We start from the raw sequence: 21,913 nt of genomic DNA, 5'->3' as shown, positions 1-21,913 counted from the left end.
CAAATGGAGGTTGCCAACGCTCTGACTTAAAATTCAAAACCTAACATGAAAGAAGAGGGGGAAAGGGAGAAATTGCATTGACAGAGTCCTGCCTGCATCTTGCTCCTACTCCCATCTCTCAATGGCACAGTAGCTGGTGCATCAGTACTTTCAGACTTGCTCATTGCATGTTTTTTAGTGTTTCCTATGGACGCTCTGGTGATCAAGTCATGGTGGAGTAGATAATTGCAGGGGGAGATAATTGTTTCTTCCTGAATAGCATTTTTAGGTCCCGTTCCCCCAAATATACACACCATGTTGACCTCAAAGAGGAGTGGGAAGTCAGTTTCAAGCTTTTCGATGAGCAAACACCAAAGGGGGGAAATTAAGTCCCAACCTTGATTAGGGACACAAAGAGAGCTAAATTGTACATTGAAGGCTTGTCCAACTCCACCTTGCTCAAGGACATTAGAATAAACATTTTTTTCAGCAATGCATTTGCTGTGTAGAATCAACTAGAGCTTAGTGGCAAGAATTTTCAGCTTGAAATGTTAAGGACAGGATGAAAGCGAAATTCTCAAAACAAAGTTTGAGCAGGGAATGGGGGATTTTCATGAGCTTGAGGAGCTAAGGGTTGCCAGGCAGTTTGTTATTGTCATCATCACCATGTCTGTCTATCATCTCTCTCTCTCTCTCTCTCATCTATCTATCTATCTATCTATCTATCTATCTATCTATCTATCTATCTATCTATCATCTATCTAATCTATCATCTATCTGTCATTACCCTGACCATAACGTCCAGTGGATAACCAATCAATGTCCCCCATTTGAATAATGTAATACCTTGGAGAAATTTTAAAAAATGTAAAATTATAAAAATGCTGTTCCACACCACATTAATCTCTAAGCAGTCTGAGATTCCAGGGGTTCCTGGCACTTACCCTGGATCTGTGTTTCTTTTTGGAAATTAGGCACAGTGGAGACTCTGGTATCTTTATGATATACGGTTTATTTACACATATACACAACCTGAGCCTACAATGGATGGTTTCACAAGAGGCCCTTGTTTATCTCATAGCCAAATCCTTAGATTCACACAGAAATCAAATATTGTGCTCTGCTGCTCTGGCTTCCCAGTCTGCTTTTCTTCTAGATCACATCACAGCCAATATTGCCCTCAACTCTGGCATTGTCCTGACTATTTAAGAACTAGAGGAGGGGCTCTACCCATTTGACGTCTGGCACAGATTCCCATTTCCTTTGCTTTCTCAATGGCTCATCACCTTTCCTTTGCTCTCCCTTAATAGCCCAACACCCAGGTGATTCCATGAACACAGAAAGCTATGCTAACTTATATTTCAAGACTTGCTGAGTGATGGGCCTGGCATTCAGTTTAACACCACAACCATTGATTAAATTCTAACACTTACAATATCAAGGAACTTAGAGGAGTCTGTCACCGACAAACTCATAACAATACAATAAAGCAATCTTAAAATTTACAAGACAAAGCACAACACATATGAAGCAACAAAATGGAACACACCTTGCGTCTTCACACAGTGCAGAAGACAAACTTTCATTAGACTTGAACATGGATGGCATTAGGCATGATGGCTATGCTCTGATGCAACACATCATGTAAGAACTCAGATTGGACAATATTAATAGGATTATTGCAGTATAATACTTCTAGCCTCCTGTCACAGATTGCCAAAAGTCTGCGCTGGTGCTTTTATCCTGCTGACTGTGCAAATTTTCAGAGAGAGATTCCTCTTTAAATCAGTGATACATACTCATTTCTTCAATTATTCCATCATATGGATTTGGGACTAGTTTTCTCTTTCAACTCTCTCATTATTTAATTGGGGGAAATGGTACTTTTGCTTGAACTGGTTCTCTCTTCCATAGTCTTCAAAGGTAAATTTCTGTTCATATCACGGCAGCTGGTTGTTTGTGGGTGTTAATATGCAGGGCCACATTGATTCATTAGCAATCTTTTGAGGGCCATATACTAGTGGGTGGGGAGCAGAGGGCAAAGTGAATGGAGCAATGGATAGAATTTTTGCATTCCTGTTGGAGGCTACATTCTAGCCATGAACTACACCTAGGCAGAAATGCCAAAGACATCTCTGTGATATGCAGCAGAGAGGACACTGTTTGCTATCTTCCAAAGCTTGATGGGTTAAGCACAACCACAAGCCCTGTTTTGGTGTTCAGAACCAATGCAACAGCAGAGTTATAGTGAGCAGGAGCCCTGCTCTCCATCCTCACATAGTCATCATCACTTGATTTTGAATGCCTGTATATACACCAAACACAGTTATTCTGTTTTCAAACTGCCTCCATATCTTTACACTCAACAAATCCATGCTAAAAAAAAAAGAGAAACCCATGGTAGAAAGACCCCTTGGATTATCCTACCAAAGACTAAGGAACACACATACTAATCATTATTCATTCTCAACACCAGGGGGAAGCAGCTACCTACACTTCATAGATCATGTTACAGATAGGTAGCCGTGTTGGTCTGCCATAGTCAAATTAAAAAAATTCCTTCCAGTAGCACCTTAAAGACCAACTAAGTTAGTTCTTGGTATGAGCTTTCGTGGGAAGAGTGATCTTGTGCACGAATCCTGCTTGAAAGTTCCCTGCAGGCACTGGCAGAGGAAAGGGAGCAGGGGAGCGCACCGCCCCCAGCACCATCGGGGAGGGGGGTACCATCGTGTCTGCCCCCCAACACGTGCCATGAACAGCTGCTCTCTGCCCCCGGTGCTGGAGCATGCAGCTTTGCCACTGCCTGCAGGCAATTGATTGGTCACTGTGTGAAGAGGATGGCAGATCCAGCAGGCTTTTCTTACTTTCTTATGAGTGCTGTTGTACTCAGGTTCTGCTTGCAGGTTTCCCATATTTCCACTGGGCATAACTGGTGTTGTTGTTTTTTCTGGGGGGGACACAGAGATACGCACCCCTAAACATTTTGTGAATCTAAGTTTGGCCTCATTTAGGGGCAGTATTTCAATATGAGTAGGAAAATGAGAGTACCCCTAAACATTATTTTTTAAAAAAGAAAAAAAAAGCACTGGGCCTAACCTTGGCCACTCTGATGACCTTGGTGTTATCAGCAGCACACTCTAACCAACTGAGCTATCCAGTGGTCCACACACATTTAATTTGGGGAAAAGACAGTCCGCCTAACTTGGAAAGCACTGAGAGAGGTACACAGGGTTGGAATGACTTTCTGCCCATGCCTCTTATTTCCAAATACCAAGTCATACAGTCCAGAAAGTAAGAGGCTGCTGGCAAAAAGGCATCAGCAAATGGGATTGTTCTTTTTGTGCACAGATTTCTGCTTAGCATCCAGTTTTCTGGCTTTCTGATGTTTTCCAACCTTTCTGCTGACCTTAGTAGGTCACTTTTAAATCTCTAAATGTAAGTAGTAGTAGTAGTAGTAGTAGTAGTAGTAGTAGCAGAGCCAGTGTGGTGTAGTGGTTAAGAGCGGTAGTCTTGCAATCTGGGGAACCGGGTTTGAGTCTCCGCTCCTCCACATGCAGCTGCTGGGTGACCTTGGGCTAGTCACACTTCTCTGAAGTCTCTCAGCCCCACTCACCTCACAGAGTGTTTGTTGTGGGGGAGGAAGGGAAAGGAGAATGTGAGCCGCTTTGAGACTCCTTAGGGTAGTGATAAAGCGGGATATCAAATCCAAACTCTTCTTCTTCTTCTTCTAGTAGTAGTAGTAGTAGTAGTAGTAGTAGTAGTAAATAATAATAATAATAATATTTAAATATTTTTCCTTAACATTTGCTCCCTGCTGTTCAACTCAGGCTTCAAAACAATGATATAGCATTTAGGAGTGAAGATGCAACCCAATAACCCAGCACTGGAAGCCAGGATGGAAAAGATCTCCACAGTCACCATGTCTTTTCCTTTGGTGCTCAGGTAGGTTGGCACAAAGGTGGCCCACACACTGCAAAAGAGCAACATGCTAAATGTGATGAACTTGGCTTCATTAAAACTATCTGGTAATTTCCGGGCAAGAAATGCAACAAAGAAGCTGATGATTGCCAAGAGTCCCATGTAGACAAGGACACAGTAAAACATGGCAGTGGACCCTTCATTACACTGTAGAATGATTTCTTCTGTTACCGAGTGCATGTCTAAATCAGGATATGGCGGAGAAGTTGCCAACCACGTAGTGCAAATAATGACTTGAATAAGGGAACAGGAAAGGACAATAGAGTTGGATAGGCTTTTTCCCACCCATTTCTTCATTCTGGATCCAGGTTTTGTGGCCATGAATGCTAGAGAAACAATGGTGGTCTTTGCCAGCACACAAGAAACAGCCACTGAGAAGACAATCCCAAAGGATGGTTGGCGAAGAAGACAGGTCACTTTCTCAGGTTTGCCCAAGAACAGCAAAGATGAGAGGAAGCAGAGAAAAAGAGAGATGAGGAGAGCGTAGGTGAGGTCACGGTTGTTGGCCTTCACAATGGGGGTATCTCTGTACTTAATAAAAGTTCCTAGCACCAAAGCTGTGATCAGGGAAAAAAACACAGCAACTAAAGTCAAACTGAATCCTAATGTTTCTTTGTAAGCCAGGAACCTTATTGCTTTGGGGATGCATTGAGTTTTGTCCTCTCTTGGATACTGATCTTCTGGGCATTTGAAACAAGCAACCATATCTGGAAAACAAAATTAAATTTGATTTCAGTGTCAGTTCTCCTTGGTGTATAAGCATTCCTCATGCTAATTCCTATATGGCAGTTGCAGATATTATAATGACGTATTTATATTTGTGTTGGGATGGTTATTTTGTGTTCCTGATTTGGATTCTATATGTTTCAAAAAGCCTAGTTGGCTGGGAAAACTAGAGGTAAATAAAATGATGAAGTCTTAACAACTGGGAATTGGAAACATGGGACGTGGCAATTGGGACAGTTAGGCCATGGGAAGAGGAAAGAGTATGACTGATGGGATAGTGAAAAAGAATAAAGTGTTGCTAGATTTTGAGTTCAATCTGTTGAGGGAAGACTTTGATCAGGTTCTAGGAGGTTCTAGGCACATAGAGACATCAGAGAAGAGTGACAGGGACAGTATAGTGTGACTCTGGGGTCCAGGAATGTTCAGGTGATGTTTGACATGGAATGGTGAAAAGGACTGGAGTGTTGCTTCACACTATTGGAAATGTTTAATCCATGTAAGCATATGATGTGCTGTTCCTTCCCTTATTTATCCTTTAATAAATGCAACAAAGACATTTGTGTATGATTTCAGATTTCTTTATGAGATTGTGGACTTCAATTTCAGCTTTCTTCCTGTAACACTACCTTCTGCCTTCTGGTCCCAGTTCTCCCTTTCATAACACAAAATGACTGCCTTCTGTGTGAGGGGTGAGCATCGCCCATTTGCTTCTATTTTTACATTAGGTGTGGTTAAACCAATTTAAGCCTTGTTTTTTGGAATAAAGCATTTATGCAGCTAAATCTCTTTTGCTCAATGAAGCTCATACCAAGAACTAACTTAGTTGGTCTTTAAGGTGCTACTGGAAGGAATTTTTTTTTATTTTGCTCAATGAAGTTCATTACCAAGTAGATGATCATAGAAGTGCTCTTTGATTTTACTCTGATACAGCTGTCCTTATCATATTTTCTCAAAAAGTTGACATTTTAATTTACTCCTGGATAAAAGTATAATGAATAGCATGTCAGAGGCATACTCAGAGGCTCCTAATCATGATGGCTATATTACTCCTAGTATGAGAGGCAATATGCCTGTGAATACTAGTTGCTAGAAAACAACAATAAGGAATATGCATTGCACTCATTTTTGCCTTTTGAGCTTTCTGTAGGGATCTTGTGAAGAGTATCCTGCACTGGAAACGGCTCTGGTGTTAGCCAAATGTTCTTCTTGTGTTCTTATTCATTATATCCACAGAGATTAGGATGTAAGCTTGGCTAACCCTGCATGACTTACTTCTGAGTAAACACGTGCAGGACTGAGAACAACCTGGAAGGCAGCAGAGAAATGTCTGCATACTGTATCAAGGAGGGCTGTGTGATAGAGACCAATGACTAGCCAAGTGCTTACAAACTCACAATGAAAACCAGTCACTTTTAAATTTCCTCGGCTAACCCAATAATTTTATTTAGCTTCTTTGATGAAAGAGTAGCACATTACCTACCTGTCTGGTTGGCAAACTTCCCTTCTGAGCATGAAGCACAATCATAGCAACAAAATTTCTCCTCTTCCTTCCTTTTCTTTTGATTGCCAGGCTGGCAGGGTTCATTACACAAAGACAGGGGAAATACCTATCCATAAACAGATACCAGAATCAGAGAAATTAGTCAAGGCACTTTCTCTCATTTCCCCATTTTTCTAGGTTAACTTCAACCTCCAAATTTCCAATCAGTTTTTCAAGGGGGAAAAAACCTCGAAATAGAAATTGATCAGGAGTTGAGTGCAAATTTATTGTAATATGCATCTCAGTTGATATGTACGGTTTTGCTAAGCAATTGCCACTACTAAATGTATTTTAGTACACAATACTTTTCTGAATAACTTCCTTACAAAATTCAGAGAAACCTGCCTTTTGAAGGATCAGGGATGATTGGATTTGAAGTCCAATAACATCTTTTGGCCACCATGTTGGGGAATATACTTTTACAGTCTGTGAAAACACCACATTGAGCAGCAAGAAAATAAAACTTCATGACATCAAAAAGATCTATCTAAGGCTAACCCAGAAGTCACACCTGATTAAAAGCTCCATGCCACACAATCATGTCATCATCAATGATGAACTCTTTTCCTCCAAGACCACCAGGACCCACCCTTCCAACTTTCACTCTCTGGAAGGAATTGTTTGGAAATGTGATGATATTAGTGATGTCAAATCCACCTCCTATTTCCATTTTTTCATTGAAAGTGAACATTTCTCCAACTGAGTTGTTAAATGAAATGCCATGGAGAGATGAGTGGAGCTAATGGAAAGAGAGAAAGAAACAAAAGGAGATTAATGGGAGGGAAAGAACAGGATGGGCATATTGTTTAATTTTGCTTTATAATTACTTTTTCTTACATTTATTCACAAAAATAATGAAACAAAAAGAAGAAAAGGAGGGAAATATCATCTCATGACAATTTTACCAACAGTTATGCTTATTAATACTGCTTACAGAGTTTCACCAAGATAAAATATTGGCATGTAAAGTATGCAGAATGGGGATTTTATACTGCATTGTAGATCAGTATTTTAATGCTCCAGTCCTAAGAGGAACAATGCTAGGGTGCAAGTCCATCCCCGGGGTGCAACTCCAGAAATGAAAAAGTTGAATGTAGGCTCCCCCCGAATTAATATGATGCTTAAATTAAACTATTTGCTGTAGTGACATTACTTGCCAAGGCTGCAAATCTTGAAGTTCAAATCTTTCCCTTCCCAGAATGGCTCTGTGCTTGCTTCTAGTTGAGTAAATGGCATGCAAAGCATTAGCCACGGCATAGACTGCATTATAAATATTGTAGCTGTGACCAGTCATGAGTAGCTCAAACTGATGCCCAGGAAGACTCTCCAACTTCTCCTCCCCAGTACATATTTTAAAGACATATTCTGGCTCTTCAAAATTTGTAAATGAACAATCAAATGCTTGCTCCCAGAAATCATTAACAAATCCATCTCCTTCAGTCCAGTAAGGTTTTACTTTCTGAAGAAATTCCCTGAATTCCGGAACATCTTGTGAATGAATGGTAAAGGCAATTGCACCTTGGAGCATCTGAAGACCCCAGTTCCTTTGAATGCTAGATAATGCAAAATCAATCTGAGTTGTCATGATCCATACCTTTCTAAATGATTCATTCCCCTTACTTTCAGCAATAAATCTTAGCCACACAATAGTTACAGTTTCTCCATAGATGATCAACGTATTGACTTTGCTATCTGTGAAATCTAAATAATTACTTGATACCATGTCAAAGAGTTTATCCAAGTCATCAAAACGGGGTGATTGTTGGATTCTTTGTGTGAAGGCTGAACAAATTCCATTTTGGGAAAACAACGGCTCCATGGTCTGCAAGAAATTTTCTCCACTCCCGTCATCCACAACAAAGAGCCCGACCCATGTCCATCCAAAGTGATTAAGCAAGCTGATAATCCCCTTGTACAGATGGACTTCATTTGGTACCATGTGATATAAAATGTGGTCCTGATCTATGTCAGTCTTTTCTGGGGGAAAGGCGCCATAGGTGAGCTAAAAGAAAATGTATTTATTGTCAAAGATACTAATTTCATTATGTGCTATACCATTGTGTTTTTTGTGAGTGAGCAAATAAATGACTAAATATGTGGATTGTACCTAAATATTTGTGACTATAACAATAATTTCATGCAAGTTATCCATATGGACTACTTGTGGAACACTTTGTATAAATACTGAACAGATTTATTTCTGCAAAATAATAGCTCTGTGGTATGCAGCATTCTTCACTGTGTGGCTCAACCCTGCTCCACATTCATCCAAAATAGTTTAGTTAGGTCATGATCCCTACATAATGTTTATTGTGGTTTTATTGGGCAACTTATGGATACAATGGGATTTGCAAATATATTTACAAGACGGATGGGAGCAATATATACAGAGCAATATGCTAATATTATAGTAAATGGGAATTTGTCACAAAAATGCTTTGTATCAAAAGAAACAAAACAAGGTTTCCCACTGTCACCATTATTGTTTATTTTGGTGTTAGATGCCTTATGTAGAGATATAAGAGAAAGTGATGAGATACAAAGTATCAAAGTGGGACAACAAAGCATTTGCAGATGTTGTGGATTTATTTGTAGGAGACCCCTTTTAAAATATGGTAAACGTATTTGAAAAGATAAAGCAATTTGTTTTTAGCAGGTTTTTATATAAATAAAACAAAGATTAAAATATCCGTAAAAATATGGATCAGCAAGCAAAAGAGGCTTTACAAAAGAAGACTGGAATTAAAGTTGGAAAAGGTGAAATATTTGGGTATCTGGGTACCAAGTAAGAATGCAATGTTGTACCAAAATAATTATGTTAAAGTGTGAAATGATGTGAAATAAGATTTATTGAGTTGGGAGAGGATGAATCTATCATTATTTGAGACAATCTGCTGTGAAAATGAATGTGTTGTCTAAGATATCATTTTTGTTTCCAACAGTTCTGATAATATGTAATACTTGGTGCCAAAAAGAGCTGTCAGAATTCATTTGGGAAGGGAAGAAACCAAGGCTTAAATTAATAACAGATGCTAAAGAAGAAGGTGAAATCTCACTTCCAAGTAACTTCCAAATCTAATATTATATTATGATGCAGCATGTTTGACATGAATAAAGGAATGGAGGGTATTTTTAAAATGACTAAATTGCTGGATCTAGAGGGATGTGGTGGAAGATATGGGTGGCATGCATATTTGTGGTGTGAAAAAGCAAAGCTCCATAAAGACTTTCTAAATCATGCTGTAAGAAGTTTATTTGGAGTATGGACAAGTTATAAAAAATCTACTTGAATGGAAAACACCACTGTGGTTAACTCCCATAAAGGCCTGTGCTCCAAAAGAAATGAATATGAATGAGAACTGGGCAATTTATAGAGCTATGTTAAGTTACACTGAAAGCAGGTATAAACTCTTTTTTAAAATAGAAGATATTCAAGACCTTGTATCATATTGGTTTCAGTATCATCGAGTAAATGAGTTATTTAAGAAGGATGTGTTAAATGGTTTTATGGAATAAGGATCTTACTTTGAAATGGGAATACTTGAGAGTAATGAAAAATTGATTTCTTAAATGTACAAAATGCTACTAGAATGGGATACTAAAGATGAAAGGGTTAAGTCAACAATTATACAATGGGCTAAAGACTTAGTTAATAATGTTAATATTGTTTCTTGGGAGAACTTATGGAAAAATGATGTGAATTCATTGCTTGTTATACACTTTATTTGGTATTTAACACTAAACAAACAGGCTAAGATGCACAAAAATGTGTCAAGTAAATGCTGGAAATGTAAGCAGATAGATGGGTCATTCTTCCATGTGTGGTGGACATGTAAAAAAGCTAAAGTCTTTTGGAGAAATGATATATAATGAAATGAAGAAAATGTTTAAATCGGCCATTCCCCAAAGGCCAGAAGTTTTCTTTATAGGCTTAATAGGGACTGAGGTCCCAATGAAGATGACTAAACTATTTATGCATGTGAATGCAGCAGCTGGAATATTATATGCACAGAAATGGAAAGGAGAGCAGGTTCCAACAACAGAAGAGCGGCTTTTGAAAGTAATGAACTATGCAGAAATGGCAAAGCTGTCAGCAAAATCAAGAGATCAAAATGCTGATTTTTGATAGAAGAATGGAGGCCCTTCACGGACTATTTTTAAAAAATACCACAGTCTAATGAAATTATGGGTAGGGTTCCAGATAAAAGCAGCAGAAGAAAAATGATAAAATAATTGTAATAGAGAAACTTTTTGTAATAGATAAAATATATAATGCAGTAGAAGAGGTGAGGTGAGGTTGGGCAAAAGACAACTTATGAAACAATGTAGTTATCTGATACAAAGATTGTTGTAAAATGTTTGGAAAACATCTAGGTGATGATCCCTAGAAGTTGATGGACTTCATTATGCACTATGTGGAAATAGAAAGGAACCTGATAATTCCTGTGTGTAATATGAACTATAAGTTTGTTTTAAAAAAATAAATGTGCATCTATTGAAAAGGTATACACAGAGGATTACTCAGATAGGCTTTGTTGTTTAGTCGTTTAGTCATATCTGATACTTCGTGACTCCTTGGACAAGAGCACGCCAGGCACTCCTGTCTTCCACTGCTTCCCGCAGCTTGGTCAAACTCATGTTAGTAGCTTCGAGAACACTGTCCAACCAACTTGCCCTCTGTCTTCCCCTTCTCCTTGTGCCCTCCATCTTTCCCAACATCAGGGTCTTTTCCAGGGAGTCTTCTCTTCTCATAAGGTGGCTAAAGTACTGCAGCCTCAGCTTCAGGATCTGTCCTTCCAGTGAGCACTCAGGGCTGATTTTCTTAAGAAGATAGGTTTGATCTTCTTGCAGTCCATAGGACTCTCACCATAATTCACAGATAGGGCTTAATCTATCACAATTCCTTCAACAGACTTTCAGCAGGGTTTGGTATTATAATGAAGCTGGCAGAATTGTGGACATGGGTTTTGTTGATACGATGAATGCAATCATAGAAAGGATGAGCCAAACTCTGCTTTTCTCAGCCTTGCAAACCAAATCGGTGAAGGCCCAGCTGAGCTTGAAAGATCCAGAATGTAACTGGGTACACGAGAAGGCAAAGTTCACTATTCCAGTAACTGAATAAGAAAAGTATTGTATTTTTTGCAAGCTATAAAGAGGTTCAGTATATGTTTAGAGTCTTCTGCCATCTTTGACCCAGGTTCCCTGTACTGGCTCTTCATGGCAAGCAGCAGCGGATGAAGAGAATGGAAGTCTACCCTTATTTTGTGCGCAAGAAATCAGCAGTTCTCTATGATATGCTTCTTGTGGCTCAGGGGCTTGATTTCTCTGCTGTGAATTGGATCAATCAGCTTAACTGTCCAGGGGACGCAAATACTTACATTCACAGAGTTGGCAGAACAGCCAAGTACAAAGAAGGTGGGGAAACTCTTCTTGTGCTGCTTTCTTCAGCGGAAAAGAGAATGATGCAGCAGCTGTCACAGAAGAAATTTCCCACCAACAACATCAAAATCAATCATGAAAAACTTGTTGACATCCAGAAAAAGATGCAGTCTTTCTTGGCTCAAGATCAAGAGTTGAAAGAGAGAGTCCAACGGTGTTTTGTTTCCTATCTGTGATCGGTCTATCTAATGAAGAACAAGGAAGTGTTTGATGTATGTATTCAAGTTGCCTATTGCTGAATCTGCCCTCTCCCTTGGGCTTGCAGTGGCCCCTCATGAATGATTTCTTCAGAAGTTCCAGAAGAAAACGCATGAGAATGAGCATGAAAAAGAACGACCATTGCAGCAAACTGATGAGCCCAAAGATGCCCCTTTTCCTGTAAGCAACCATGGTGCAGAGAAATGCAGAGCACACTTCAGCAAAACAGCAGTGTTGCGGGGAGATGAGAACATAGAACTATCCAGCACAGACAGTGAAACTGAGGATGATGCATCACAGGCTCAGACTGAGACTGAAGAGGAGCCCATAGCGGTCAAGGGTTCTGAAGCTGAATGCCTGCAGTTCTTTGAAGAGGGTGATAGTTATGATGACGACACTCAGGATCTTAACGTGCTGACAGTGAAATGGTGGAATGTATTTGGCTTAGAAACAGGAGACAAAGTAGCACCAAGTACACCAAATTTAAAGCTGAAAAAGAGAATAACTAAAATAAAAAAGGTAAAAAAAGTATTGAAGGGAAAATGTAAAGTAAACACACAAAAAATGTGTTTACTGAAGATAGGGAGACAATTCAGCAGTGGGCACCCGCACAAAAATCTGTTCATGACAAAGCAGACGATGATGACAACAGTGGTGGAATCAGTCTCAACATAGCAAAAGAGAGGCTGCAGGAAGAGGACAAATTTGACAAAGAAGAAGATTTGAAGGAGATTAAAGAAAAACACAGAGAAAAACAACTGAAAGAAAAGGCAGAAGAAGTCAGAAAGAAAAGGGGAAGGGGAATGTGTCTCCTTTCTAGATCACAGTGAAAGTGATGATGAATTTGATCCAAGCATTCTTCCAGACCTGGACAGATATATAGGCTCTGAGGCTGATCCAGAAAACCATGGTGGTTCTGGGTTGGGCAAGCAATGTTTAGTGGAAGCGCATCAGTGGTAGAAACAGTGCCAATAAGAAAGAAGATGAAACTTAGCAAAGAGCACTTGTTTGCAATATTAGATGCAGGCCTCTCCCTTGTGGAAGAAGACGTACTAATGTTACATCTGCTCAACAACCAAAGCTAAGTTCCCCCCTCCTGCTCTTATTTCAAAGCTATTTTGTCTTTGTATCAGAAAGGCATGCAGCCAATTTCGTTGCCAATAAATATTGTTGCAGTGGTTTCTGTCTAGGTTTCTTAATTGTCTTCCTTTAAACGTTGTGAGGATTCTATGCCCTTTTAAAATGTGGTGTATTTGGGGGGGGGTATTGGGTTGTGGTTTTTATTTTGATTATGTATTTTGTGGTTTTATATTTTGATTTTATTCTGTGAACTGCCCTGAGACCTCATAATAATAATTAGGGGAAAGTTTTCTACTTGGTCATGTAATGAAGCATAAAATCACAATGAGAATGAAAAATGATAAGGGAGTTGTTTCTGAAAATCCCAGCACCCTATTAACAAATCTTACCTGTGGAGTCTTGAAGAGACCTAAGATGTCTGCCATAAGGGAAGAGGTCTCAGAGCCAAGTCCCCCAATGACAGCTATGAGTTTTTTCTTACTGTCACATCTGTAGTTGAGGACAAATTTATGCGATTTGAAGAGCAGATCTAGAGTGGTTCGATAGGTCATCATGGCATCATAGTAGCTGTCGTAGATGTGGAATCCAAGTGTAGCATTAGGCAAGATCATGGCATTTTGGTTGACTTCATTTATAGCAAATGCCAAGGCAAGAGCATGCTGGTAGAATTTTGTCACAATACTGCAAAAGAATATATTCTACTGTATCAAAAGCGAATCATACAATTGGAAAAATATTATAGTTCTGTAGGTAAACCATTTAGGTTGCAATAACAGCAGTTGTATCTGAATTCTAATATTAGTGCTCTGCATAGTAGTTTGATATTTTATCTGTTTTAAAGTCTGATAGTTTTGCATTTCAAAGTTTCCTTTTCCTTTACCTTATTCCACCCCAACCCACCCGGCACTCCTTCCCTCGTGGCTCTAATGGATTCATAAATCCATGATTCATTTAAATGCACTCAAACAATGAAGCATGGGGGAAAGAAGAGATATATTTACCATGGGACCTCAAACAGCTTCTGAGAAGGGTGTTCCTCAAAGTAAATTTCTCCAGAAACATAAGCTATCTGAGATGTCATCCCACCAATGCAGAGATCAACTTGTTGGTACCACTCATTGGGAACAGGGAGGGAATCAGTAATCCAGCACAGGCTAGAATCTATTTCAGATGCCATTGAAGGCAAGAGATATATAACTACAAACCCCAGCATCCTTACAGCAAAGGTTAATTCTAGATGCATCTCTCAATTATTCATCCAATTCTTCATTTACATGCATCTCTCAATTATTTCCTCATCCTCATCACTTAGGTAGGAAGGGATGGTTTGCAACCCTGCTAAAGGACTCCACAGGAAAGCACCTCAACCTTCTGTTATGTTACAGGGATACAAAGCCATGCCTTCAATAGATGAGATTGGCAATGTTACTGTTTCAAGTCTGGCTACGATGAATAAAGAGAAAACTATCAGAGGTGAAATTAACAGTGCCCAGCCTGCCTCTTGCCCCTACTCCCAGCTTTTACTACTACTGGGATTACTGCTAGTTATACTTTTTGACTTCTTCATCCTTCTGGAAAACCTTTGGAGCTTTGGGCAGCTGGACAAATTAAACTGATTTGAATAATTACAAAATGAGAAAATTACTCCTTCAAAGCCTGGGCCCCAAGTGGCACTTTTTGTAAGAAACATGCTGATAATTTTCTTCCTAGATTTGACCAATAGTCTCTCCTCTGTAATGGAATGTGAAGTAGCAGGTGAATATTACACAAGCTGTACACAAGAGGAAAGTTGGGGCCTAAAATGAAGACACCAGTCTCACTGGGCACATATGTCCTTGAAACTGTTGCTAGGTTCTCCTAACTCTGCCCCTCCCCCAATACATCACGGCTTATTTTCTGATGCTCAATTACTGCTTCAAAGGAATAGAACCATAAAGAAAAGATGGCAATACCACTCCTTTCTCCTTTGCAACCTTTTACAATACTTGATTAATCTTAAGCCATGTTGATGCTTGCCAGTTGCTCTTTTTAAGTATGCACCAATTTAAAATGTTCTGCATTTTGGCCAGATACCTACTGTATGGGCTGTTAGCTTCCCACCTATTGCTATTATTGGGTCAAGGAGAGAACCCTGCTGCATCATGTCATGGATAAATCCTCAACTTCTGAACTTTTTACACACGTCTTTTGCTGACATTTTGGGACAGCTATGCAGGAAAAAAATAAAATAAAATTGCAGGGGGTTGGAATAGATGACCCTCGTGGTCCTTTCCAATTCTACAATTCTATAATTACATTATATTCTCCAGGTGGCAGACAGATGCAAGAAGGAGGCCAGGAGGAAGCCAGTTAGCCGGAGACACCTGGAGATAATCTGCACCTGGCCTCTAAAGTGTCAGGATACTCCATCTCTACTTAGAAAATTACTTGGCAATGAATCCAACAGCCAGCTGGAGAAATCCTAGAATGGGATCCAGCCCATAGGATTGGAACAAATGAATTCCCTTTGGAATCATCTGACCAGTTTCTCATATCCCTCCAAGAGTGAATTCTCCCTTCAGTTCCTCTCCTTGACACTTGCACTCTGCTGATTTCTACTGTGCTTGAAGAAACACAGCACATAGGTGCCAACTCCTAGGGACCAAGTTCCCTTCAGCCCCCCCCAAAAAAAAACATTTGAAGTGTCCAGCCCTCCCCCCATGAGTTGATGGGCATTGTCATTTACATGGTGAGCATGCTTCATGTCTTCTGATCATTTGTGTGGGGCAGGGCTTAGCTCCCCTCCCCCATATATTTTATTCACATTGGCACACCTGACACAAGGGATGAGAAACAATTGAGACAAGGACTGGAACTGTGTACAAAAAGAGAGCACAATACTAATTCAGGACATATATTTCTAGTACTATTAAAGGGACAAAACATTACTGCATGCTCATGGCCAGTGTAGAGTTACCACCATTTTGTGCTAGAAAAGGCAGAAAGTGAGCTTTGTTTTCACCTCACTCCTGGAGATGACATTGGACTATTCATCCAGATACTGATGACCAGTGTAAATTATTTATAATTGCTACTGTCCAGCTTACTATCATTTTATGAGAATGACAACTGGGATGGGAAGAAATGGGAAAGTTTTCCCCCTTCCGCAGACTGAGAGCCTCGATATATTAATGACGATTACCAATGGTGAAATAAATGTTCGCATAATAGAAGTTGTGATCAAGTGCTGGGTGTATAGATGTCTTTGTAAAAGAAAAGACAAGTATTGATGTATTTATATGATGTATTAAATATATATGCTTTCAAAGACAATACACAATCCAGCAGTTAAAAGAGAGTAAACAACAAAAAAGCCCCCATAAATTTTAGATTTTTATGACACATCACTGAAGACCTGCATAAGATGTCAGTCCCAAAGCATACCTGGTTCCCCTTTATGCTGGAATTCCATTGCCTTACTGCTATGACTGTATCCTTCATAACAGTGTCCCTATAATTGAAAACTATCTTTTATATTCCACAATTACTAGTTAAAAACAATGACTTTCATATTAAATAAAGAGCGATATTTTAATATATTTAATTGTCAAATCATTGCAATTCAGTGATCAAAATACAAGTGAAGACCAATACACATAAGGATTCATTTAGCAAGCAGGAAGAATAAGAGGCACACAATGGGGAGCAAGCAAAGGGGAGCTTCTTTTTCTGGCCAAAGCCACTCCATACTCTTCATCTGCATTTCAACCAGAAAGAACAAAGAAAAGCATGGGCAAAACAAAGGTAATCTGGAAACAATCATGACCAGGCAGCATGGCTCTGAAGGAATCACACTTAGCATTCAGTTTTCTGGTGCTTCCCAACATTTCCGCTAGCCAGAGGGGGTCATTTTAAAATCTCTGAATGCAAATAATAATATTTAAATATTCTTCCTTAGCATTTGCTCCCTGCTGTTCAACTCAGGCTTCAAAATAATGATGTAGCATTTAGGAGAGAAGATGCAACCCAATAACCCAGCACTGGAAGCCTGGATAGAAAAGATCTCCACAGTCACCATGTATTTTCCTTTGGTGCTCAGGTAGGTTGGCACAAAGGTGACCCACACACTGCAAAAGAGCAACATGCTAAATGTGATGAACTTGGCTTCATTAAAACTATCTGGTAATTTCCGGGCAAGAAATGCAACAAAGAAGCTGATGATTGCCAAGAGTCCCATGTAGACAAGGACACAGTAAAACATGGCAGTGGACCCTTCATTACACTGTAGAATGATTTCTTCTGTTACGGAGTGCATGTCTAAATCAGGATATGGGGGAGAGGTTGCCAACCATGTAGTGCAAATAATGACTTGAATAAGGGAAGAGGAAAGGACAATAGCGTTGGATAGGTTCCTCCCCACCCATTTCTTCATTCTAGATCCAGGTTTTGTGGCCATGAATGCTAGAGAAACAATGGTGGTCTTTGCCAGCACGCAAGAAACAGCCACTGAGAAGACAATCCCAAAGGATGTTTGGCGAAGAAGACAGGTCACTTTCTCAGGTTTGCCCAAGAACAGCAAAGATGATAGGAAGCAGAGAAAAAGAGAGATGAGGAGAGCGTAGGTGAGGTCGCGGTTGTTGGCTTTGACAATGGGGGTATCTCTGTACTTAATAAAAGTTCCTAGCACCAAAGCTGTGATCAGGGAAAAAGAAACAGCAACTAAAGTCAAACTAATCCCTAAAGGTTCTTGGTAAGACAGGAATATGATAGTTTTGGGAATGCATTGAGTTTTGTCCTCTCCTGGATACTGATCTTCTGGGCATTTGAAACAAGCAGCCATATCTGGAAAACAAAAACAAGTCTGATTTCCATGCGTATTCACATTGCTGTATAAACATTTCTCACTGTCTGCTGTATAGAAATTATAGATATCTTCATACGCATCCTGAAGTGTAACGGGTGTTAGGGGAGGGTTAGTACCTCTGATGTGGGACACTTGGTGCTCCTACTGGGGCAGTTGGTCCACCTTTGTTCCCCATCCCATGCACAGCTGTTACCTGTGGCTCTCAGAAGCAGTCACACTGCAGAAAACTGCTTCAACTGTCCCTCTAAACCAGGTGAGGGTAACCAATTGGTCTCAAATCCTCAGTGAGATAGGGAGTTTCCGTGCATATGAAGACAGACTCCAATGCCTTTTGAACTTTCCATGAATATCTTTTTTGCCCCTGTGTGAGGAGAATGCTGGACCAAAGAAGCCTCTAGTGTTATCCAACTTTTGCTCTTCTTACAGTAATTTGATGTAGCCTTTTTGATGAAAGGGTTGGAGTAGTACATTACCTACCTGTCTGGTTGGCAAACTTCCCTTCTGAGCATGAAGCACAATCATAGCAACAAAATTTCTCTTCTTCCTTCCTTTTCTTTTGATTGCCAGGCTGGCAGGGTTCATTACACAACGACAAGGGACATACCTATCCATAAACAGATATTAAGATGGGAGAGATCAGCCAAGACCCCTTTTCAGTTTGTTGATCTTCAAACTAAGTCAACAATGAACAACTTCCTGATTTTGAATGTGCTCAGTAGCTCTCCATTTTATGCAGTCTGTTTCTACATTGCATTTTCCAGATGTTGATGGATTACAACTTCCATCAGGCTCAAATAGTCATAGGCAAATATGTCCATTGCAGTTTGTCTCATTTCCTTATTTTTCTAATCTTAATTTCAGTCTCCAAATTTCCAATCAGTTTTTGAAGAAAAATTCAAAATAGAAATTGATCAGGAGTGGAGCGCAAATTCTTCACAATATGCATATTTTATATGCATTTTGGGTGATACGTATGGTTTTGCCAAGCAATTGCCACAAGCACTTTGTTACACAATATTTTTCTGGATAACTCCCTTGCAAAATTGAGAGAAACTTGTGTTTTGAGGGTTTAGGGATTTGGGGATTCATAGTTCAATAACATCTTTTGGCCACTGGGTTTCGGAAGATTAGTTTACAGTCTGTCAAAGCACCATGGTGGGCAGAAATAAAATAAAATAATACAAACACTTTATCGCATTAAAATGACCCAAGACACTGCAGAAGCCAGACCTGATTGAAACTTCTGTGCCACAAAATCATGTCCTCATCTATCATGAACTCGTTTCCTCCAAGACCATCAGGACCCACCCTTCCAACTTTCACTCTCTGGAAAGAATTGTTTGGGAATATGACCATGTTAGTAATATCAAATCCACCTCCTATTTCCATTTTTCCATTGAAAGTGAACAATTCTCCAGCTGAGTTGTTAAATGAAATGCCATGGAGAGATGAGTGGAGCTAATTGAAAGAGAGAAAGAAACAATTAAGGGAAGGGAAAGAACTGCATAGACATATTGGTTTATAATTATTTATTTGGGGTCCCCCCCCAAAAATAATAATAAAGGAAACACAAGAAGGAAGTGAAGCAAACACAATCATCTCACAATTCATTTACCAAAAATTATTGGTAATAATATTGTTTACAACGTTTCATCAAAAATGATAAAATACTGGCATTGAGCTATATTTATGTAGAATGGAGATTTTATACTGGATTGTAGATTACTTTATCAGGATTTTAATTTCCCAGGTCTACGAGGAAATCTAAAGCCAAAACAGTATTTTAACAATGTAGGTGTGTGAATCCATCTTGTCAGTTATTCATGTTTTAGTGACATTACTTGCCAAGGCTGCAGATCTTGTAGTTCAAATCTTTCCCTTCCCAGCATAGCTCTGTGCTTGGTTCTAGTTGAGTAAATGGCATACAAAGCATTAGCCACGGCATAGACCCCATTATAGATACTGTAGCTGTGGCCAGTCATGAGCATCTCAAATTGAGAACCAAGAAGACTCTCCAACTTCTCCTCCCCAGTACATATTTTAAAGTCATTTGCTGGCTCTTCAAGATTGGAAAATGAACAGTCAAATACTTGCTCCCAGAAATCATTAACAAATCCATTTCCTTCAGTCCAGTAAGGTTTTACTTTCTGGAGAAATTTTCTGAAAGCCAGAACACCTTGTGAATGAATGGTAAAGGCAATTGCACCTTGAAACATCTGAAGATCCCAACCTCTTTGAGTGCTGGAGAATGCAAAATCCATCTGAGTTGTCATGATCCATACCTTTCTCAATGACTCATTTTTCTTACTTACTAAATCTTGCACAAATATAAAACCTCTTAACCACACAATAGTCAAAGCTTCTCCATAGATGATCAACGTATTGACTTTGCTATCTGTGAAATCAAAATAATTAATTGAGATGATGTCAACGAGTTTATTCATGTCATCAAAACGGGGTGATTGTAGGATTCTCCGTGTGAAGGCAGAACAGATTCCATTTTGGGAAAACAACAGCTCCATGGTCTGCAAGAAATTTTCTCCACTCCCATCATCCACAACAAAAAGCCCAACCCACATCCATCCAAAATGCTTGAGCAAACTGATAATCCCCTTGTACAGATAGACTTCATTCGGCACCATGTGGTATAGTAAGTGTCCTTGATCTATGTCAGTCTTCTCTGGGGGAAAAGACCCATAGGTGAGCTAAGAGAAAATGTTCAAGTATTTATTGTTAAAGCCCACATATACTTTGAAGGTGCTAGTTGCATTATGTGCTATATCATTGTGTGTTTTGTGATTGAGTTAATAAAAGACTAAATATGTGGAATGATGTTCCTAAATATTTGAGACTATAACAATAATTTCATGCATGATATCTGTATGGACTGCTTGTGGAACACTTTGTAAGAACACTGAACAGATTCATTTCTGCAAAATAATGGCTTTGTTGTCTGCAGCATTCATCACTGAGTGGCTCAAACTTGTTCCACATTCATTCAAAATAGCTTAGTTAGGCGATGATCTCTATGTATTGATGTGCTTCATTGTGCTCTATGTGGAAATAGGAAAGAACGTGATCTGGCCTTCCCCCCCCCCCAGTCAGAACTCACTGAAACTCAGTTCCAGCACCTCTCAGATGGGCTCCGTTGCCATCCTCAGAGAATGAGAAAGCCATTCTTGGTAAGTCTCGGCACCTCTTTTTTCTAGAAAAATAGCACTGAATCTGATGTATCTCATTCCTGTGTGGGGTATGTTAGCTCTAAAAAATAAATGTGCACATAACAAAAAAATGATGCACAGAGGAGTTCTTAGACAGTGCTGAATCTATCACAATTTTTGATATATTACCGTTTGGTAATATAATGCATTTGTGGGACATTTTCTCTTCAGTTGCGTACTGAAGCACAAAATCACAATAAATAAAAATACATAAATCTTTGGATATGTAAATTTCTTTAATGTCCTCTACACAGGGTTAATGAGGATACACACAGGAAGGTGATGGATGGATGATGAAGGATCCTGCATGAAAGGGAGGGAAGCGAAGATCTCTCAGGATGAGAGACTGGGAGACGAAAGGAAAGCTCCCAGGTGACACCTGGGAGGGCTCACCACCTTTTGTGTGGGAAAATAGTTAAGGTACACCTATGATGGAGGACTTTGTATTTATTCCCCATTTCCTCCACTTTCTCTTTCTTTCTCTGCCTATCTGTCTTGGTTTGATTTATTCCTTCCTTTTCTATTTCCATTTATTGTATGTTGAAAAGTTTCAATAAGAATAAAAGAGGAAAAAAGAAAAGAAAAATAGTCATTTCTGAAAATCCCAACACCCCATTAACAAATCTTACCTGTGGAATCTTGAAGAGACCTATGATGTCCGCCATAAGGGAAGAGGTCTCAGAGCCAAGTCCCCCAATGACAGCTATGAGCTTTTTCTGACTGTCACATCTGTAGTTGAGGACAAATTTATGTGATTTGAAGAGCAGATCTAGAGTGGTTCGATAGGTCTTCATGGCATCATAGTAGCTGTCGTAAATGTGGAATCCAAGTGTAGCATTAGGCAAGATCATGGGATTTTCATTGATCTCATTTATGGCAAATGCTAAGGCAAGAGCATGCTGGTAG

The 21,913-nt window shown here is 39.5% G+C and overlaps 1 pseudogene across 1 annotated transcript; it reads left to right on the top strand.

Annotated features, from left to right (window-relative positions):
* Positions 1-10,181: 10,181 nt before the first annotated feature.
* LOC310692577 (putative ATP-dependent RNA helicase DDX10) lies at positions 10,182-12,948 on the top strand (annotated as a pseudogene). Its single transcript has 2 exons — positions 10,182-10,283; positions 11,136-12,948. The product of its transcript is annotated as a putative ATP-dependent RNA helicase DDX10 (transcript).
* The last annotated feature ends 8,965 nt before the right edge of the window (positions 12,949-21,913 follow it).

This window comes from Podarcis liolepis (genome assembly GCF_965112155.1).
Source record: "Podarcis liolepis genome assembly, chromosome: 13".
Lineage (NCBI taxonomy): Eukaryota > Metazoa > Chordata > Lepidosauria > Squamata > Lacertidae > Podarcis > Podarcis liolepis.
The sequence above is the reverse complement of the archived record's forward strand: the minus strand, read 5'-3'. Positions and strand labels throughout refer to the sequence as shown.